Source organism: Balaenoptera borealis, assembly GCF_965194805.1.
Source record: "Balaenoptera borealis genome assembly, chromosome: 11".
Classification (NCBI taxonomy): Eukaryota; Metazoa; Chordata; class Mammalia; order Artiodactyla; family Balaenopteridae; genus Balaenoptera; species Balaenoptera borealis.
Genome location: NC_138868.1, coordinates 64,238,111 through 64,254,005, shown reverse-complemented (window position 1 = coordinate 64,254,005; position 15,895 = coordinate 64,238,111). Strand labels below are relative to the sequence as shown.

The 15,895-nt window shown below is 40.8% G+C and overlaps 1 long non-coding RNA gene across 1 annotated transcript; it reads left to right on the top strand.

Annotated features, from left to right (window-relative positions):
• Positions 1-1,228: 1,228 nt before the first annotated feature.
• On the top strand, positions 1,229-15,069 carry LOC309605921. Its single transcript, XR_014231576.1, has 3 exons — positions 1,229-1,317; positions 3,476-3,562; positions 4,456-15,069. It is a non-coding gene; the product is annotated as an uncharacterized lncRNA (long non-coding RNA).
• Positions 15,070-15,895: the final 826 nt, after the last annotated feature.

Genomic DNA, 15,895 nt, shown 5'->3' with positions numbered 1-15,895 from the left:
ATGATGAGAGGGGTAAGGACTAATCCATGTGGTTTGCTACTGTCAGCCTTCATCATTGATTTGGATCACTGAATAGGCAGTCTACATAGGTCATTCAGATCCATAGTGGAGAAACTCTCTGAAATGAAAACATACTTTTCCCCTGCAGACATGCTGCTTACATAACCAGACCTCCAGCAAGGCTCAGTCTTTGTGGCTGAGACTTTTCTTTTCTAGCCAAGCATGTTCATCTCTGCATCCTAATAGATTCTAGTATTCATGCATGCAAATATACTACAGTACTTTTTAACTGAAAATCACAAAGGTGACACATCAAAAAGATTTAATATATTAAGACACGGTAATATATTAAGTGATATCTTCTCAGATATGAAAGTATTGAGAATAATTCTATAAGCTGCATACCAAAATGTTTCATTATACCATCACAGGTCACAGAAGCTTATCAGCTAGGAAAAAAATTTGCTTTCTTTTGTTTCAGATGCAGAATTGAATTTTTATATTATTTTCTATTTTAGAATTAGAATGTTTAACTTGACTGTTGCACAAAAACATAGCATGCTGTCAAGTGTTTCATTTTATAATAACAGTATTTAACAAAAACTTTTACTATAAAATATTTTATTTAAAAGCTAAAACAACATTAATTTCTAATTTTCTTTCTGAGTCATATGGAAGAGATCAAGAGTTACGGTTCCCACCTATGGTACCCATCTGGTGCTGGAGGAAAAATGATCTCATCTTGCTCAATTACTTCAGTTACCTGGCTCTAATGTTTTCAACTCTCTGACCAATGTACAATTAGTTACCTAACTGAAGCTCACGGCAAAGGTTTTTAATAAAATATGAGTGAAAATGTAGATCCATTAAGCACAAATGATTGTGCATAAACTATATTAAGATTCATTGTTTCATGCACTTTACAGAAAATTAGTAAGCCAATTGGATTGCCTGCTTAATAGCTGCCTTTTTGCAATGAGCTAATGACAGTACCTCAAAATGTACTTTTGCATTAGATAATGTACTACAAACAACGGGGATTTTAATAAACATTTACAAGGATTTACAGTTCTTGACCACCTAGAGGATTTCTATCTCAGCATATCTTTTTTTTTTTTTTGATGTGGACCATTTTTTTAAAGTCTTTATTGAATTTGTTACAATATTGCTTCTGTTTTCTGTTTTGGTTTTCTGGCCCTGAGGCATGTGGGATCTTAGCTCCCCAACCAGGGATTGAACCCTCACCCGCTGCACTAGAAGGCGAAGTCTTAACCACTGGATTTCCAGGGAAGTCCCAGATTTCTATCTCAGTAAAAGGTGAGAATTCTAGAAAAATAGTCACAAAGTAACGTAATTATCTTCCAGGAAGATTTCACTTAAAATAATTCCTGACAGACACCTAATCGGCTTTGTCAGTAATTTCAAACATCTATTTAGTGCCTGTTCTCTGTGTGGCAATTTTCCTGGCCCTTGGTTATAAAATGTAGGAGAGGTGAGATCTCTACTCAGAAAGACAGGAAGAAAGAAGCATACTCCAGCAGAACCTAAAAAAAAAAAAGAGCAACTTTAAAAGGCTTGAGAAAACCATACAAGTAATGAAAGCTAGAGACATCTTCGCCCAAGGCATGACCTTTTGTGCGTGTCTGTTTTTCCTCTCCCAGCTCTGTTTGGGCATCAATAACACACACTATATAGTGAGGGCAGGTGAGGAGGGTGGGTTTGAAGGACTCAGGTATCCAGCCTTTTCAGAGACTATTTCATAATCATTTTCTGTCAGAAAATGTTTCAAAAAATATTCCCCAAATGCTTCTCAGTGAAAAGTAAGAAGTCTATTTAGTAAAAAGGGACATATAGTAGTCATCTTCTTCAAATGAGCTGTTATCCCATAATGCTTTACTTGACTTTGCAAAATTACCCAAAAAACAAGGAGTGTGTCCCTTCCTGCACAGTCTCAGGATCCTGGCTCAATACCTAGAAAGCTCCTAATGACTTTTTTCATGGCTTTGTGGAGCCATGAATATCCAGAAGCCTCCTAATGATTCCTTTCAAATTTTGTGGAGGCTGGGAGGGATGGCAGTTCTGCCCTAATACCTTTCCAGACGTTTGAAATGGATCCTGATGTTTGTTAGCTAATGTTTTATATAAATGTAGATTAAAATGGAAGATGTTTACTTAATAGCATTAGTAATGACTAAAGTTCTGAATAAGATTCCATCAGGGGTTGACAGCACGATTTAGTTAAAAGGTCTCTATATGGGTGCCAGAAGTCTTAAAGTCTAGTCAAGGCTTTGCCATTAACAAGCTATAACATTATGTAAATCTAACAACGACAACAATAATAATGCAGTACTTCCAAGAGCCTTTGTTAAAGAGCAATCTAACTTAAAAGGCACACATCTAACTATCAAGGCACTCATCTTCAACAAAACATAACTCCTTAAATACTGAATAGTAACTACTTCAGCAACTCATATCTTTGGGAATTCAAACACAGATGTTGGCACATAGGCCAGCATCTCCCATGGGCACAAACTAGATGTTCAATAAACGTCTGATGTGAATGACTGACTGGCAAATAGTGCATGCTTACTTTCTTTCCTAGTGGCCCTATTTATTTGCTTATAACGTTGTATATACCCTGAACTTGGAAAGTAAAATAACTTTTAAAATCAAATTCTCAATTCGGCTAGAACACATTTTCAGTACAATTGAAAACATTTTAGAAATGCTCTCCAGCACATGTTAAAAAAAACAAAAACAAAAATCAAAAAAAACCTGAATGCATTTAAAGCCTCTTAGTAGTGATATCACCTAACAGTTAGTTTTACAAAATTTCAGACCCATCTCTTTTTGTATAGATTATGTATATATGGCCCCAAACAGCTTTAAAATGTAAGATAGAGCCAGTTTGGAGATATGTTAAATAACTCTACGTTCAAATCAAGGTATTTAAAAATATCTAGATGGATGACATTTTCAACTTTCACTTGCACGACTGACAATGTGCATTACATTAGCATGTATTTTCTTTAGCAATACAAATCCTTTGGTTAGTGGCACATTTTTGAACTACAGATCTCAAATTATATTGGATTCTTAGCTTAAAAATCTGTGTCTTTTGATCCAGAATTGCTAATAACAAATAGTTGGAAATGCAGTATATTATACTAACTTTTCTAGCAACTGGAACTACATTTTTTTCAACTCCTACTGTCCTTCAATTTTAGAAGTGTTAAAAAAGAAAAGAAACATAACTGTGAAGAGAATATTGTAAGGATAATGGAAATACATGCAGTACTTTTACACTCTGATGGTGGAGGAGAAAAAAAAGCCTTCTCTCCTTCAAAGAGCAGCGGTGAATAAAGACGACCAGCTGGGGATGGGTCTTGGGGCTGGTGGAAAGGAAATCCATGAGCAATTATTACACACACTGATAAACACCCAGTCTTATTATTTTCCTTCTCTGCCTTCACAGAAACCTTTTCTTCCCCCTCAGATGGGGCATCTTCTCCCACCTCCCAACCGTTTCCTCAAGTCTCTCCGCCCAGCAGAGAATGATGGGGTAAGAAGGGGAATGAGAAAACAGATAAGCCGCTATACAAATCTGGCAAATTAATAAAAGAAAGAAACCAAGTGTCCTGTTTAGAAGGATGCTGCCAGCAGCCAGGGCAAAAAACCGAAACCAGCCTATGGATTGGGTGGGTGAGGGTGAAAGGCCATCAAGCCCACACGGAGCACTTATAAGGTACCTGCAGTGGGAGGGGTTCTGTGCTGGTACGGAGAAGGGTTCGAGGGTTTGCGGGGTACTCATTCTAAAGGCATTCACCAGACTGGGAATTCAGTGAGAAGCGCACTAAGAAGATGAGTCTAGACCTAGCTCCTCCACCGGCGAGTTTTATAACCACGGACAGGTTTCTAACCCCCTCTGACCCTCAGTTTCTCGTCCATCTTTCCTACTTCCTGTCGGAGTTATTAATGAGGCTCTAATGCTTTGGGTAAATTGTCAAGTGATAAAGCCCCATACAAATGGAAGGCATTAGTTTCCTGAGCATCTACTGTGTGCTAGAGACTGTGAGGGCAAACCTGAATCAAATTCAGATCTGAAAATCTAGAAAGGCAAATAACAATGTATCCAAGGGTTCTATTGCAAGGCGGAAAAAGAGATGTGTTAATATTCCGATCAGATCAAAAGTTCTTCCTCCTTCTGTGTCTCCTGGGTGAAAAGGAGGGGTCAGCCTATGAGAATCGTTCTCAGCGTCTCCTAACCGCCCAGAAATTCGTCCGGCGTGGGGCCCCAGAAGGTTGGCACCCCAGGACCATTTTGCGGCGGAGTAAGCAGCAGGGCCGGTGGGGTGGGACGGAGATTCTCGTAAAGTCTTAAGTGTCAGACTGGAAGGAGTCGGGGCCGAGCAAGGAGGCTAGGCAGCCTTCTGACCTCCCCTCGACGGCTTCCAGGTGCGGATACACAGCAACGGGCCCGGAAGTAGCACTCGCGTAGGCCGGCGGACCAGGCCCACTCACTCCACAGCCGTCGCCGCGGCGCCCTCCGTTTCCAAGGCGACCGGCGAGTTAGGGCCTCCCCCGCCCACCACCAAACAGCCGCGAGCGGCGGGCCAGGCGCGCCACCTGGCGGCAGCAAGGGGAACAATCAGGCCGAGGTCCCGCGCTGCCTCCCTAGCAGCGGGTACCGCGCTCTTCCACCTTCTTCCCGCGGGGCTGTCACCGCCGCAAGCCACCCAGCTGACTCCACAAGACGCGCTCGCCCACCTTGCCTCCCTCTAGAGGCAAACTGGGAAGTGGTGAGAAGTGTAGAGACTTGACGTCCGGGCTCTGTGTTGTGACAGTAAGCGGCTCACTTGTTTCTTCCACTGTAAAATGAGACGTCAGGACTGGTCTGTGGTTTTCAAGCAGCGCGTAGCATCCTACGATGTTGGGATGTGTGCGCGTGACGGGGATTCAGCGCGCCCCCGCCACCCCTACCCGCCCCTTCCACCAGGGCAGCTTTTCTCCTGTCTACTTTTGTTTTGTGTAAGAGTTCTTTTAACTCCAAACAGAAGTGCAAACTCCTGGACTAAATGCTTGTAAGGTAACTTACAGCTTTAAAAGTCCTTGATCCGGCTTGTTTTCTTTCTCGTTTTACTTTTTTGCTTCTAAACCTTAAGAAAACCGGTATAGATTTTGTCTTTCCCTTTCTTTCCACTTTTGGCAGCTCTCTCCTAATTCAGGGGGAAAAAATATCACACACCTACAACCTCTAACGTTCCTCTTTTCCTCATCTGCGTTCGTTCTCATTCTCTGCCTCAAGACAATTTCTTACATCCTGAGAGCACTTAGTTAGAATCAATTATTCATCCTTTTGTCCCCAGAAGACAAAAATGAGGCGCTCTCTTGGGCCTCCACTCTCTGCATAAGTCTCCTGTTTGGCATTCTTGAATTTGATTTAAAAAATACATTTTATATGTTTTATGATTAATGCCGTTATAGTAATACATATTAAGAACTTAAGGAAGGGAACTGAAGCAGTGAATAAAAATATTAATTACCTTTGGTTAAGGTAGTTTTTCTCATCAATAAAAAGTCATCCAAAACCTAGCCAGTTTGAGATCATTTATGTCTCCTACCTCATTCGAACCGCCCTTTATTCTATTAGTGTTACATATTTCTTTAGTGCCAATTATAATAATAACAACAGGTGGGGATATGGGGTAAAATTATTGAATAGAGTTCGATGCAAGAGGGACAAAAAAAAAGCTACCACACAAATTTTTTAAAGCATGGGGATTTTTTTGTTGCTGTTCAATGGAAAAACAATTTTGTGATTCTTCAGTACTTTGAATTCATTCCCAAATCACTTTCTATAAATCTTAGGCCAGCTTCTTTTGCTAGAGCCTGGGCCCATGGTCAAAAATGTACTTTTACCCTATCATTTATCTCCTGTGCAGTTTTTCTTATGGTGTTTGCCAGTTTGTGGTCAAACAGTGAAGCCAGATAAAAACCATTTGCTGAGTTTCCTCATTTGACCTTGATTTTCTGTTAGCCTTGCCATGTTGAATGAGGCAGAAATAGAGGCAGGAGAGTTTCTGTGGTAGAAAAAGCCAAATATGTTGTCTGATTTTGGCAAAAACACAAAGAACTCGTTTGGTATGTTCTGTTGCTAAGCATTTTATACTTTAAAACCTATTTTCATTACTTCTGCGAATAGACATAAGGCAATCAACTAAATGTATTAATATTAAATCTCACAATAATTTTTAGGAACACAAGCTAGTGATTAACCCAGTGGCTTTGTAAACCAGTTCAAACTTCTAGTAAATCAGAGCTTTTACTGACAGCAAAGTTACTTCTGAGAAATATAAAAGCCCTGCTATAACTTCTTATCCAAAAACTTTGTTCCTGACAAATTTGAAACAGTTAAATTGGTGTTCTGCCAACAAAAAAAAAGTCATAAGTAAAATATTCTCTTGAGGGGAAAAGTTTACATCACCTTTAAGCAGGCATGGTGACAAACTCATAGAGGAGATTATGTTTTGACCCATCAACTACAGCATGATGAGTCTCAAAAGAATTTAGCTAAGTGAAAAAGCCGACTGTGAGAAATTATATACTATATCACATGAAATTCTAGAAAATCCTGAAAGCAGATCACTGGTTGCCTAGTGCTGATGGGGAGAATGAGGGGATTGACTACAAGGGGGCAGGAGGGAACTTTTTAGGATGAAGGAAATGTTCTATAACTTGATTGCAGTGGTGGTTACAGGGTGTATGTATTTGTTAAAACTCATCAAATTATCTTTAAATGGGTGCATTCTATTGTATATAAATTATATGTTTAAAAGTTAATTTAAAAAATAGCTAAAGTTATTTGACAAGTCCTCTCATCAAGAGATGGGGGTCTCTGTTTCCTCTCTTTGAATCTGAGTGGTCTTTATGACTGCTTCAACCAAGAGAATATGGCAGAAATGACTCTACATTACTTCCAAGGCTAGGTCATAAAAACTCATGCAGCTTCTTCCAGGTTCTTTTGGGATACTTGCTCTGAGGGAGGCCAGCTGCCACGTAAAAAGTCTACTTGGAGACGACCATGCTAGAGAGACCAAGCGTAGGCTCTGTGGTTAACCGAGTCCTGCCTTCCAGCCCACAAAGTGCCAGGCCTGTGAGTGAAACCAGCTTGGATCCTCCCAGCCAGCCCATCCATCAGCTGAGTATTGCTGAGATGATCTCAGTTGATGCCACAAGGAGCAAGAGATCACCAATTACTAACCTACAGAATCTGAGATTCGGTTGTTTTAAGCCGCTGGGCTTTGATAGTGCGTTAGTTGTCCATCACTATATGACAAATTACCCCAACGTTTAGTGATTCAAGACAACAATAATCACTTATTATCTCACGGTTTCTATGCATCAGGAATTTAGGAGCAAGTTGACTGGGCAGTTCTAACTTGGGGTACCTCATGAGGGCAGATGTTGGACAGATTCTATCTCTGCCTGAAGGAGCTTTCAGTCTAGGAAGAGGGAGGGGCAGACAAATGAATAAGCAACTGCAACAGAGCTGGATAACCCCTGGAACAGGGGTAAAAGCAGAGTGCTAAGGGAAAACCGAGCCCAGCCTTGAGGGTCAAGGAAAAATTCCTAGAGGAAGTGAGGTCTAAACTGAGTCTTGACAGCAGGAATGGGTCAGTTTGGAGGGTGTGCAAGGGGCTGGGACAGAGGCATGGGCACGTACAAAGGCCTAGAGGTCAAAATGAACATGATGAGTTTCTCATGGAGCTGAAAGAAATTTACTAATGGTTAGATCACAGGGTCCCAGAGAGAAGAAAGGAGCGAGAGGGGAGGCTGGAGAAGCAAGCAGGGGCAGATCCTGATGGGTCCTTATGATAACAAATGTTCACTCTGGCCACAGTGTGGAGGAGGATGGGAGAAGTCAGGATGGGGACAGTTTCCAGGATGAACTCCACTGACCACAGTTCCAATCTTTTTCTGCCTAAGGGCCTCTCCCTTAGGTCTAGTTTCTGGTCCAAGAAACATGTCTCAGGATCTGCCTTTTGCCAGATTGCAGCACCTGGCAAAAAGAATGACCTCATCTTCCTGGCTCAAGTTATCAGCTTGCCTAATCTCTGGAGCCTTCTATGACTCAGGTGAGATGCCCACCTCCACACCAGGAAGTAGTCTATGAAGCTCTGCCTCCAGCAAACATATGAAAGGAATTATTATTTTTTTTAACATCTTTATTGGAGTATAATTGCTTTACAATGTTGTGTTAGTTTCTGCTGTATAACAAAGTGAACATCTATGCGTATACATACATCCCCATATCCCCTCCCTCTTGCGTCTCCCTCCTACCTTCCCTATCCCACCCTTCTAGGTGGTCACAAAGCACCGAGCTGATCTCCCTGTGCTATGCGGCTGCTTCCCACTAGCTATCTGTTTTACATTTGGTAGTGTATATATGTCCATGCCACTCTCTCATGGAGTAACACTACCTCATATCTGGAGAATAGGGAAGTATAGATAATAATTTCCACCTTTTAAGAACTGTATTTATATAATTGTTTTCCCCTTGATTTTTTTATTATTGTGGTAAGAACACATGAGATCTGCCCTCTTAACAAAATCTTAGGTGTATAATACAATATTGTTAGCCACAGGCACTATATTTAACAGCAGATCTCTAAAATTTATGCATCTGGCATAAATGAAACTTTGTTGAATAGCAGCTCCCCATTTCCCCCTCCTATGAGCTTGATTATTTTAGATATTCCATATAAGTGGAATCATGTAGTATTTGTCCTTCTGTGACTGGCTTATTTCCCTTAGCATAACGTCTTCCAGTTTATCCATGTTGTTGCAAATGGTAGTATTTTCTTCTTCCATTAAAGATACATAATATTCCATTATATGAATGTACCATGTTTTGTTTATCCCTTCATTTATCAATGGACATTGAAGTTGTTTCTATATTTAGGTTATTGTGACTAATACTGCAGTGAACACAGGAGTGCAGATATCTCTTTGAGATCCTGATTTCAATTCTTTTGGATAAATACCCAGAAATGGGATTGCTGGATCCTATGGTAGTTCTATTTCAAATTTTTTGAAGAACCTCCATATATTTTTTTCCAAAATTTTAATTCACAATTCAGTAGCTTTCCTGTCTATCAGAAACACTGATTTAGAATAGACTATGGGAAAATGTGTCATATAAAAATATCAGAAAAAGAACAAAGGGTTTAACTACATACTGATAGTATATGTTCAAAACCTAAATAATAATTTTTTTAAAGTTCTCAAAACTTTTGACGTAGCATATTGCATTGGAAAGGAAATACGTGCCTGAAGAGAAAATATATAACATTGAAGAATGTCAATTCTTTCCAAAGAAATGTATAAGTTTAATGCAGATCTACAAAAAAGTATTTGTTTGCAAAAGGGAAAATAATTGGGACATTTTCAGGACTATAAATCAATATTAGCACATCCAAGGTAGTGTGCTGTATTTTTAAATGAAAAGAAATAATGAGGTTTTGGGTTACTCCCTACACTTCATATGGTGTTGAAAAATACTAAATATTTTACCTTTTATACAGCACACTAGCTAAGAAAACCATTGCAAAAGACCACATTATGTGATTCCTTTTAGAAGATATTTCCAGAAAAAGCAAATCTCCCGAGACAAAAATTGAGAGACTTCAGTTAGGGCTGTACACAGTAGGGTCACCAGCAGGGGGACCACTTGGAGAGAGAACTGTCCAAATGAGGGATGTGTAGCTCAACAGGGCGCTGCGGAGAGAAGTCTTTGGGTGCTGAAATGGAAAGATCCTTCTAGTGAATGCACTTGACTTTGGGAATTGCTCATTGTGGTGTCTAGAGAGACTGAGAGACATAGGATACAGAACCACGCTTTGTTGATGCTTATTTTCTTTAAGAACATGAAATTTGGAGTAAGTCCAGAGTTTTTCTGAAGCTGCTTACCAGCTGTGTGACCTTGGATAAGTAACCTCTCTTTTCTGCACCGCAATTCCTCATCTGTAAATGGAGATAATATTGCATACCTCTCTGGGCTGTTCAGAAGATTAAATAAATGCTTGGTACAATTCCTGGCACATAGTAGGTTCTCAATGAATATTAGTTCTCCATCATACTCCTTCTAAAATATTATTTTAGAGGGAATGCCAGAAAGTAGGAAAAGTGGAGCTCTTCTGGGTCATATTTCCCATGTGGCTGGTCCGGTGGGACCCAAATATGCATCTCTGACCCAGCTGCAAACCTGTACACCCAGCTGCCTACTCAACATCAGTTAGATGTATCACAGGCACACTATGCCCCAAAGTCATTATCTCCTACCCCCTCTAACCTGCCCCTTCTCCTCGAGGCTGTGTCCATATTCAGTCAATAGCACCAGCATCTACTTAGCTGTTCAAGCCTGAAGGTGGGGAGTTATTCTCAACTCTTTCCTTTCCCCAGACCCTAGACCTAATCAACCTTCGAGTTCTGTCAGTCTACCTAGAAATTCGGTAGATTGAACCCATTCATTAATTTTCATCAAAAATATTTGTTGAGCAGCTCGCTTTGAACTAAGCACCATGTCAGGTTCCGTCTTCACTGCCTTCTCCCTAATCCGGGTCACAGTTTTCTCCTACTGACTGAAGAAATAGGTTCCCAACTAGTTGCCCTGAATCTACTTTTTATTTCCTCTAATCCTTTCTCCACGTTCTTCCAGAGATTCATTCCTTTGCTTAAGACCTTAAGTGGCTTCCCACGGAGCCCTCAGGAAAGAATTACTGACACAGCTGGTAAGGCTTTCTAAAATCCAGGCCCCCCAGGTATAGGGCAGGTTCCTGCTATGTGCTCCAGTCACTGGTTGGGTTCCCCCAGAAGCACAGCCTGAGACTGAGATCTGAGTGCAAGTTGTTAATTTGGGAGGTAGTCTCAGGGAGCTCTGGTAGGAGGATGGGGAAATGAGGAGGGAAGGAAAAGAAGCCAGTTCAGCATGCATTGATGAACAAGTTACTGGGAGATGGGTAACTGGGGCTCAGCCTCAGTGGAGAACTCTGGGAGACAGTGTATGCTATGGACTGAACTGTGTTCCCCCAAAACGTGTATGTTGAAGCTCTAACCCCAAATGTGACTGTGTCTGGAGATAGGGCCTATAGGGAGGTAAGTAAACATCAAGGAGGCCCTACAGTGAGATGGTGAGGGTGGGACCTTGATGCAGTAGGATTAGTGTCTTCAAAAAGAGGCACCAGAGAGTTTCTCTCTCTCTCTCTCTCTCTCCACACAAGAGGTCACGTGAGCCCACAAACCAGGAAGAGACGCTTCACCGGAAACCACGCATGCTGGCACCCTAATCTCAGCCGTCCAGCCTCTAAGAACTGTGAGAAAAAAATTTCCTGTTGTTTAAGCCACTCAGTCTATGGCATTTTGTTAGCTCAAGCTAAGACAGTGTGGAACAACCTCAGAGTTGCCAGGGTGCTCTGGGTGGAAGCGGGTAGTTAACTCTCAATCCTCATTTGCCATTTGTTTAGGGCTGCACCTGAAGGCACTGATTCCCCAGCAATCACGGCTTGCACTGCGCAAGGGCTGAGCTCCTGTTCCCCTGGGCCAGAAAAGTTCTCACTCAGCCTGAGAGTCCCTGGTGGGAAGAAGCCTCTGGCTTACCTGGTGAGAGCTAAGGGATATGGGCAGGGCGATAGTGTCTACCATAGCTCCCAGAAAGCATTTTACCTCTGCTTTGTGGCTCTCTTTACCCGGTGGTGACCCATCAGCTAATCTGTTAGTTCTATAAGGGTGCAGATGATACCTCTCTGCTTCACCAATATACCACCAGGGCTAAGCACAGAGCCTGATATGTAATAGGTGCTCAAGAGATATTTAGTGAATGTGTGGATAAATGAAATATGGTGATCCTTTCAGAAAGTAACCCAGTCACGGCATGCTTTGCATTTGACAGAGAAATTACACATGCAGCAAAAAAACCTCTAAGTTATTGTTACATCTGAATCCCTATATTCACATAAATCACTGAAATTTCTTAACAGTGCCAATTAAGGGCCTTACTAGGCTTTCTAAATAAAGCTTAGGATGTTCATTTTTATCCCTTTGCAGCAAATACAGTCCCGATATCTTTTTTCTAGACCCAGGTCCGCTCCACACGTTGTGCTGGGTCCAGGGAAGATGCACGCTCCACACGTTTTGCTGGGGCCGGGCAGCTTGGCTCAGCCCCGGGAGCTGGCTCCCAGCTTGCTCATCAGCATGAGTGCAAACAGGTGGAGCATACAAAGGTGGCCTTATAGAGTTTGGACTTAATCCTGTGAGCACTGTCGAGCCGCGGAATGTTTCCCAGCATGCCAAAAGCAAGACTTTAGAAAAATGAATGGAACAGTGGTATTTAGGCAAGGATGGAATGGGAAGAGACTGGAGGCTGGGGAACAAAAAGAGAGGAAAGAAGCCTGAGACAGCGTGGCTGACAGAAACTTTTGAGCTGTGTGAAACTTTCCACTGTGGGTCACTAGGCTGACTGGGGACAGAGAAATCACTGTGGTGAATGAATCAAAGTATACCCCTTCCTGTTATGTTCTCTTTGAAGTTATTTCCTAAAGCACCAAAGGGGTGTTTGTAAGAAGAGTAATAGGCAGTCATAAAAGTTCCCTGTAAACAATCAAGAATGCAAGTTTCCATAGCTGTGTAGGTTTAAAAAGGAGGCAAAGTGGCATTGATTTTGGTGTGTTCCTGGGATAATGCACAAATGTTCCATGTGTACTGCACTTGACTTTCTCTGAAACTAATAAACTTTGTGCTTTTAAGGGTAAAACTTTGTCTAAACTTAAAATACTCCTCGTCACATGTTCTGTATCTTGATTGTAGTGGTGATTACTTGCTGATATTCATGTATCAAAACTCATCAAATTCTACATTTAAAATTGGTGAGTTTGTAAGTAAGTTATGCCTCAATAAAGCTGATTTTTAAAAATTGAATAAAGTTCAAATATGCCCAGAGATTAATCCAGGCAAATAATACATATGTATGATTGCATCTACGTAAAACTCCAGAAAATGCAAGCTAATGTATAGCGCGAGAAAGCAGATCAATGGTTGCTTTGTCGTGGGCAGGATAGGGTCAGGAGGCAGGAATTACACAGGATCATGAAGACTCTTATGGCAGTAATGGGTATGTTCATAATCTTCAGTGTGCTGTCAGTTTCAAAGGTGTATACATATGTCAGAACATATTTCAATGAAATGGCATATCTCTTTACCCCTGCGTGTAAAGTTTATGACGTTGGGAACCATGACCTTCACTACTATATCTCCAACATCTAACCTAGAGCCTGGCGTATATTTGTTGAATAAATTAACAGTTTGGGAAATATTAGCGTAGTGGGATGAATCTAGTTCCCAGCTCCTTCGTGTTCTAGCTATGTAAATGTCTCTAAATCACTGAATGTCTCTAATCTCAGTTTGCTCACTGGTGAAATAGAGTTAATAATATTGATCTCATAGGATTGTTGTGAGGGTTACAAATGATGTATCTAAAAAGTTACAAATTAGACCTTGGCAATGATAGATGCTAAATAAGTGGTAGCTTTTATTACTATTTGTAAGACATGCCTCATAATTTCTGGGGATTAGAATGTATTTATTATTTTGCACGTATGCACTTTGGAACATGCTCATATAGCCATTTCAAATAGGGAGTAATGTAAAGAGCTTTAGCCCATAATGGATCACTGCATAAGTGTGATAATTAATGGATTATTCCAGAAAGTGGATTTTAAAATGATATAGACTTAAAACTAGGTAGAATTGCTTTCAACAATAAGCCAGCACAGTGGTTTCATGGGTGCATACATATGTCAAAATTTGTGCAGTTTATTATATGTCAGTTATATTGCAATCAGGCTGTTTTCTTTAAAAAAATTAAGCCACCAACGAGTGGAATTAAATACATGAAATAGCTCTATTATTTAGGATGAAGTTTGATTAATTTAATTATTTTTTTAACCAAAGGGATCTGTCTCCATTATTTGGCTTCAATTTGAGGACAATTTAATTGTTTCTCAGACAGTTCTTTTTTTAATTGAGGTTTGAACTGCAGTTTGACAAATGTCAATGACATCACTGCTGAAACTGCACTCCTTAAATGTAAATATTTGCTGAAAGTTAATCTTGCTTTGACAGTACAAAAGGAAACTTATCTCCATTTCAGAATTGATGGTTGCTTTTTATAGTGATGCCTGAAAAATATGCATAATGCCAGTTTTTTTCTGCTGTTGTCCTTCACAGATCTGATACTAAATGAACTTGGGCCTCTTTCTGAAGAGTGACTACTTAAGTATACAATTAATAAATCATGAGTATCTGCACATGATTCAACAGTCTGTATTTTTGCTACTTTTTTGGCAGCAATAATCATTGTATTATTTATTTAACACCCATTGAGTACACCTAACTTGGATTAGCCAACCCAAAGACCTGCGAATAAAGCCCCAGGGCATAGAACGGAAAGGTGAAAAAGAGCAGATGTGGGTCAGCCAGCAGGTGATGCTTCCATGAATTTGATGAAGAACTTGGAGATAGAGTGTCTTAGTTTGTGTTCCCCCAAAAGCAGACTCTGAGACAAGAACCTGAGATTCATATAGTTTATTTAGGAAGTGATCTCTGGAAGCACAAATAAGGAAGTGAGAGAAGTGAACAGGAAAGGGAGAAATACCAAGAAAAGGTGCATTAATGAGCAAGTTGAGGGGACTTCCCTGGTGGTGCAGTGGGTAAGACTCCGCACTCCCAATGCAGGGGCCCTGGGTTTGATCCCTGGTCGGGGAACTAGATCCTGCATTCATGCCGCAACTAAAAGATCCCGTGTACTGCAACTAAGACCTGGCGCAGCCAAAAAATAATAATAATAAATAAATAAAATAATTATTTTTTAAAAAAATGAGCGAGTTGATGCTGTGGGAGACTGGGGCTCAGTCTCACTAGAGACCCTCTGAGGAGTCATTTGAACAAGCTTCACAATTGTCCCACAGAGGGATAGTGACTCTGGAGTATTTTTCAGCAGAGTCATGGCCTCATTGTTTGAAGTAAAGTGGGGACATTAATTACTCTCTCTCACACACACACACACACACACACACACACACACACACACTGCCTGTGGACTGAGCAAGCTCTTATTGGCTAAAAAAGTCCTCAGAGACACAAAGAGATGTCAGCCATTGAGATGGGAAGCTGGCAGTGTGCATGGAAACCGCCTACTGCAATTGCAGGTAAACTCAGAAGCTGGATGAGCAGATATGGGCTGGAACACCAATGCCATCTGCTACATGGATAGTTTAGGGTCTTTAATGTGATAGAATATCAATGCTAGCTGTTGAGGAATGTGTAGAAGCGTGGTTAAAGCAATGGGCTTATGAATTCTGAAGGAGGAATTTCCTTTTACCATTTTCTCAGCATGAAATAAAATTGATGGAATGTACAATTAGCTGGTCAGTTCAGTTGACTTTTCTGTTGTTTTATATCCTGTAGACAAGTGGTTCTCAAAGTGTGTTCTCTGGTTCAGCAGCCTCGGCATCACCTGGAATGCAGGTTCACAGGTTCTCAGGCCCCACCCCAGCCCTGTTGAATAGAACCTCTGGAGGTGGGACCCAGAGCTCTGTGACCCGCCCTACAGATGTTCCTGATAACACACTGAAGTTGGACAACTTTGGATGTAGACAAAATACTGTACTGAGAGAATTAACTTTTATCCCAATCACAGAGTAGTGGACTGGTTTCTAGTCTTAGTTGGGTAAATTATGTGATCTTTATGGATCTTTTCCAATCTGTCAAATGAGTAGTTTAGATTAGTATTCTGGAGTTTCAGACTTCTTTTTAAAGCTGTGGAATTCCAAAGAAATTTTAC